The sequence below is a fragment of the Arachis stenosperma genome, chromosome 6 (genome assembly GCF_014773155.1).
Source record: "Arachis stenosperma cultivar V10309 chromosome 6, arast.V10309.gnm1.PFL2, whole genome shotgun sequence".
Classification (NCBI taxonomy): Eukaryota; Viridiplantae; Streptophyta; class Magnoliopsida; order Fabales; family Fabaceae; genus Arachis; species Arachis stenosperma.
In genome coordinates this window covers 39,828,551-39,834,550 of record NC_080382.1, presented here as the reverse complement: position 1 = coordinate 39,834,550, position 6,000 = coordinate 39,828,551, and the positions used below count along the sequence as shown (strand labels likewise).

General features: G+C 39.6%; 1 non-coding gene across 1 annotated transcript; it reads left to right on the top strand.

Annotated features, from left to right (window-relative positions):
• Positions 1-283: 283 nt before the first annotated feature.
• Positions 284-391, top strand: LOC130938375 (small nucleolar RNA R71). Its single transcript, XR_009069543.1, has one exon. It is a non-coding gene; the product is annotated as a small nucleolar RNA R71 (small nucleolar RNA).
• Positions 392-6,000: the final 5,609 nt, after the last annotated feature.

The following is a 6,000-nucleotide window of genomic DNA, read 5'->3' as shown; positions in this document are numbered from 1 at the left end:
TTTGAGAAATCAAATTGACTTGTTGAGTCAATATCTTGTTCTGAGCCAATATGGCATTCAGAGTGTCAATCTCAAGAACTCCTTTCTTCTGACTAGTCCCATTGTTCACAGGATTCCTTTCAGAAGTGTACATGAATTGGTTATTTGCAACCATTTCAATCAATTCTTGAGCTTCTGCAGGCGTCTTCTTCAGATGAAGAGATCCTCCAGCAGAGCTATCCAAAGACATCTTGGATAGTTCAGAGAGACCATCATAGAAGATACCTATGATGCTCCATTCAGAAAGCATGTCTGAGGGACATCTTCTGATTAATTGTTTGTATCTTTCCCAAGCTTCATAGAGGGATTCTCCATCCTTCTGTCTGAAGGTTTGGACTTCCACTCTAAGCTTACTCCATCTTTGTGGTGGAAAGAACTTTGCCAAGAAGGCTTTGACTAGCTTTTCCCAAGAGTCCAGGCTTTCTTTAGGTTGAGAGTCCAACCATATTCTAGCTCTGTCTCTCACAGCAAAAGGGAATAGCATCAGTCTATAGACCTCAGGGTTAACCCCATTAGTCTTGACTGTGTCACAGATTTGCAAGAACTCAGCTAAAAACTGATGAGGATCTTCCATTGGAAGTCCATGAAACTTGCAATTCTGTTGCATTAGAGAAACTAATTGAGGCTTAAGCTCAAAGTTGTTTGCTCCAATGGCAGGGATAGAGATGCTTCTCCCATAGAAATCAGGAGTAGGTGTAGTAAAGTCACCAAGCACCTTCCTTGCATTGTTTGCATTGTTGTTGTTTTCGGCTGCCATGTGTTCTTCTTCCCTGAAGAATTCGGTCAGGTCCTCTAAAGAGAGTTGTGCCTTGGCTTCTCTTAGCTTTCGCTTCAAGGTCCTCTCAGGTTCAGGGTCAGCTTCAACAAGAATGCCTTTGTCTCTGCTCCTGCTCATATGAAAGAGAAGAGAAACAGAAAGTGTGGAATCCTCTATGTCACAGTATAGAGATTCCTTGAAATGTCAGAGGAAAAGAGAAATAGAAAGAAGAAGGAGAAGAAGAATTCGAACTTTACTTGGATAAGGTTCGAATTGTGCATTTAGAAGGAGTGGTACTCCATAAATAGAAGGATGTGGGAAGGAGGGAAGAGAATTTTCGAAAATTCATTAAAATATTTTGAAAACATTTTTGAAAAACATTAATTGATTTTCGAAAATCAAAGTGGAAAAGAAATCAAGTGATTTTTGAAAAAGATTTTGAAATTAGAAATTAAAAGATTTGATTGAAAACTAATTTGAAAAAGATGTGGTTAAAAAGATTTAATTGAAAAGTTATGGTTTTAAAAAGATGTGATTGAGAAGATATGATTTGAAAACAATTTTAAAAGATATGATTTGAAAACACTTTGAAAAGATATGATTTTAAAAATTAATGACTTGCCTAACAAGAAAGATATGATTCAACATAAAACCTTCCTCAACAGAAAAGGCAACAATTTTTGAAATGTTCAATCAAATCATTAATTGTTAGTAAGTATCTTTTAAAAAGGAAAGAAATTGATTTTGAAAACATTTGATTGAAAAGATTTGATTTGAAAAAGATTTGATTTTGAAAAACTAAGAAAATTGATTTGAAAACAAAATCTTCCCCCTAGCACCATCCTGGCGTTAAACGCCCAGAATGGTATACATTCTGGCGTTTAACGCCCAAAATGCTACCTCTTTGGGCGTTAAACGCCCAACCAGGTGCCCTGGCTGGCGTTTAAACGCCAGTCTGCCTTCTTCACTGGGCATTTTTGAATGCTCAGCTTTTTCTGTGTAATTCCTCTGCAGTATGTTCTGAATCTTCAATTCTTTGTATCATTGACTTGAAAAGACACAAATTAAAAAATATTTTTTGGATTTTTAATAATCAAAATGCAAATGAATCAAATAACAATGCATGCAAGACACCAAACTTAGCAGTTTGTATACTACTGACACTAACAATATGAGAATGCATATGAGACACACAAAATACTTCAAGTCAATAGAATTCAAAGATCAAAACAAAGAATATATGCATGGATTCGAAAATTATAACAAAAACATGCATTTGACACCAAACTTAGGATGAGACACTAAACTTATGCAAGAAACATCAAATATTTTTGGTCTTTTTGGTTTTGTAAATTTTTTTGTGTTTTTCGAAAATTAAGTAGGAAAAGGTATCAAAATTCTTAATGAGAATTCCAGGAATCAGTGCAATGCTAGTCTAAGACTTCGGTCCAGGAATTAGACATGGCTTCACAGCCAGCCAAGCTTTCAAAGAAAGCTTCGGTCCAAAACACTAGACATGACCAAAGGTCAGCCAAATCTTAGCAGATCACTGCTCCAAGAGCAAAATTGATGAGAATCAACAAGCTCTTGTGGTGATAAGTTGAAACCTCGGTCCAATCAGATTAGACATGGCTTCTCAGCCAGCCAGATTTCAACAAATCATCATGAAACTCTAGAATTCATCTTCAAGAATTTCGAAAAAAAATTAATACCTAATCTAAGCAACAAGATGAACCGTCAGTTGTCCAGCCTAAACAATCCCGGGCAATAACACCAAGAACTTGATGTTGTTGCCGGATCTTGGCACTGATGTTACCAAAAGCTTGCTCAAAACTTGAACAATCCCCGGCAACGGCGCCAAAAACTTGGTGTCGCGAAATTGTGAACAATACTTTTTCACAACTCAAATAATCCCCGGTAATGGCTCCAAGAACTTGGTGGCTCAATACCATGGCATTACACAACTTCGCACAACTAACCAGCAAGTGCACTGGGTCGTCCAAGTAATAAACCTTAATCTATGGTGTGTAGAAACTCCACCGTTGAAAATACATAAGCATAAGGTCTAGGCATGGCCGAATGGCCAGCCTCCCAATGATCTAAGATAGCATAAAACTCAAAGATAGCTACCAAGATGTGTTTTAAATACAATAGTAAAAGGTCCTACTTATAGAAAACTAGTACATAGATGGGTAAATGACATAAAAATCCACTTCCGGGCCCACTTGGTGTGTGCTTGGGCTGAGCAATGAAGAAATTTCGTGTAGAGACTCTCCTTGGAGTTAAACGCCAGCTTTAGTGCCAGTTTGGGCGTTTAACTCCCAATTAGGTGCCAGTTCCAGCGTTTAACGCTGGGATTTCTTGAGGTGACTTTGAACGCCGGTTTGGGCCGTCAAATCTTGGGCAAAGTATGGACTATCATATATTGCTGGAAAGCCCAGGATGTCTACTTTCCAACGCCGTTGAGAGCGCGCCAATTGGGCTTCTGTAGCTCCAGAAAATCCACTTCGAGTGCAGGGAGGTCAGAATCCAACAGCATCTGCAGTCCTTTTGAGTCTCTGGATCAGATTTTTGCTCAGGTCCCTCAATTTCAGCCAGAAAATACCTGAAATCACAGAAAAACACACAAACTCATAGTAAAGTCCAGAAAAGTGAATTTTAACTAAAAACTAATAAAAATATACTAAAAACTAACTAGATCATATCAAAAACATACTAAAAACAATGCCAAAAAGCATACAAATTATCCGCTCATCAGAATACCACAGACAAGGTTAGACTTTCCGGATCCCCATGAATACCGTCATCTATCTAGCTTATACCACGAAGATTCTGTTGGGGAATCTAAGAGATATGCGCCCGGCCTAAGGTAGAACGGAAGTGGTTGTCAATCACGCGCGTTCATATGTGAGAATGATGATGAGTGTCATGGATCATCACATTCATCAAAGTGTTGTGCAACGTATATCTTGGAATAAGAATAAAAGAGAATTGAATAGAAGGTAATAGTAATTGTATTGAAACTTGAGGTACAACAGAGCTCCACACCCTTAATCTATGGTGTGCAGAAACTCCACCGTTGAAAATACATAAGTGAAATGTTCAGGCATGGCCAAATGGCCAGCCCCCAAAACGTGATCACAGGATTTAAAATACGATCCAGGATCCCCTGTGGTCAAAAAGACGTCTAATACACTAGTTAAATGTTCTATTTATAATAAACTAGCTCCTAGGGTTTACATGAGTAAGTAATTGATGCATAAATCCACTTCCGGGGCCCACTTGGTGTATGCTTGGGCTGAGCTTGATCAATCCACGAGCTGAGGCTTTTCTTGGAGTTGAACTCCAAGTTATGACATGTTTTGGGCGTTCAACTCCGGATCATGACGTTTTTCTGGCGTTTAACTCCAGACAGCAGCATGTACTTGGCGTTCAACGCCAAGTTACGTTGTCAATTCCCGAATAAAGTATGGACTATTATATATTGCTGGAAAGCTCTGGATGTCTACTTTCCAACGCCATTGAGAGCGCGCCATTTGGAGTGTAGCTCCAAAAAATCCATTTCGAGTGCAGGGAGGTCAGATTCTAACAGCATCAGCAGTCCTTTTGTCAGCCTTTTTCAGAGTTTTGCTCAAGTCCCTCAATTTCAGCCAGAATTTACCTGAAATCACAGAAAAACACACAAACTCATAGTAAAGTCCAGAAATGTGAATTTAACATAAAAACTAATGAAAACATCCCTAAAAGTAGCTTGAATTTACTAAAAACTACCTAAAAACAATGCCAAAAAGCGTATAAATTATCCGCTCATCAGCCGCCTCTATGGTTGAACCATTAGCTTAGCATCATCCTCCAATAGGATCTTGTGCATGCATCTGGCTGGGCTAATGCCCTTAAGATCACTTATGTACCACCCAAAAGCTGTCTTGTGTGTCCTTAGCACATGAATTAGTGCTTTCTCTTCATGTGGCTCTAAAGCAGAGCTTATGATCACGGGAAAAGTGTCATCCTCTCCTAGAAATACATATTTCAGGGATGGTGGTAGTGGTTTGAGCTCGGGTTTAGGAGGCTTCTCCTCTTCCTGAGGAGTTTTCAGAGGCTCTTTTATTTTCTCTGGTTCCTCCAGATCAGGCAAAACATCTTTAAAAATGTCCTCTAGCTCTGATTCGAAACTCTCAGTCATATTGACCTCTTCCACCAGAGAGTCAATAATATCAATGCACATGTAGTCGTTTGGGGTGTTTGGATGATGCATAGCTTTGACAACATTCAACTTAAACTCATCTTCATTGACTCTCAGGGTCACCTTCCCTTTTTGGACATCAATGAGGGTTCGTCCAGTTGCTAGGAAAGGTCTTCCTAGAATGAGAGTTGCACTCTTGTGCTCCTCCATTTCCAGCACCATAAAGTCAGTGGGAAAGGCAAATGGCCCAACCTTGACAATCATGTCCTCAATTACGCCTGATAGAATTTTAATGGAGCCATCAGCAAGTTGGAGGCATATCCATGTTGGTTTGACTTCTTCAGTCAAACCTAACTTTCTGATAGTGGATGCAGGTATCAGGTTGATACTTGTCCCAAGATCACATAGAGCTGTCTTGGTACAAGCATCCCCTAATGTGCATGGTATCATAAAGCTTCCAGGATCTTTAAGATTCTCTGGTAAGCTTTTTAGAATGACTGCACTGCATTCTTCAGTGAGGAAAACTTTTTCAGTTTCTCTCTAATCCTTCTTATGACTTAAGATCTCTTTCATGAACTTAGCATAAGAGGGTATTTGCTCAAGTGCCTCTGCAAATGGGATCTTTATTTCAAGAGTCCTGAAATAATCTGCAAAGCGGGCAAATTATTTATCCTGTTCCGCTTGACGAAGTTTTTGTAGATAATCTTGGCTTTATATTCTTCAACCTTAGTTGCTGCAGGTTTATTCCCTACAGAGGTGGTTGGAGAAGCCTGCTTAAGGGGGTTGTTATAAGCACTTGCAGGTGTCTGACCCCTCATTGGCGTTTGAACGCCAGGATTGGGGGCTGGATGGGCGTTTAACGCCAATTTTCCACCCTTTTCTGGCGTTTTGACGCCATAATTGGGCATCCACTGGGTGTTGAATGCCAATTTTGCACCCTTTTCTGGCATTTGAACGCCAGAATCATTCTTCTCTGGGCTCTTACGATCATCAGAGGGATTTTGGACAGTGGCTTGGTCAT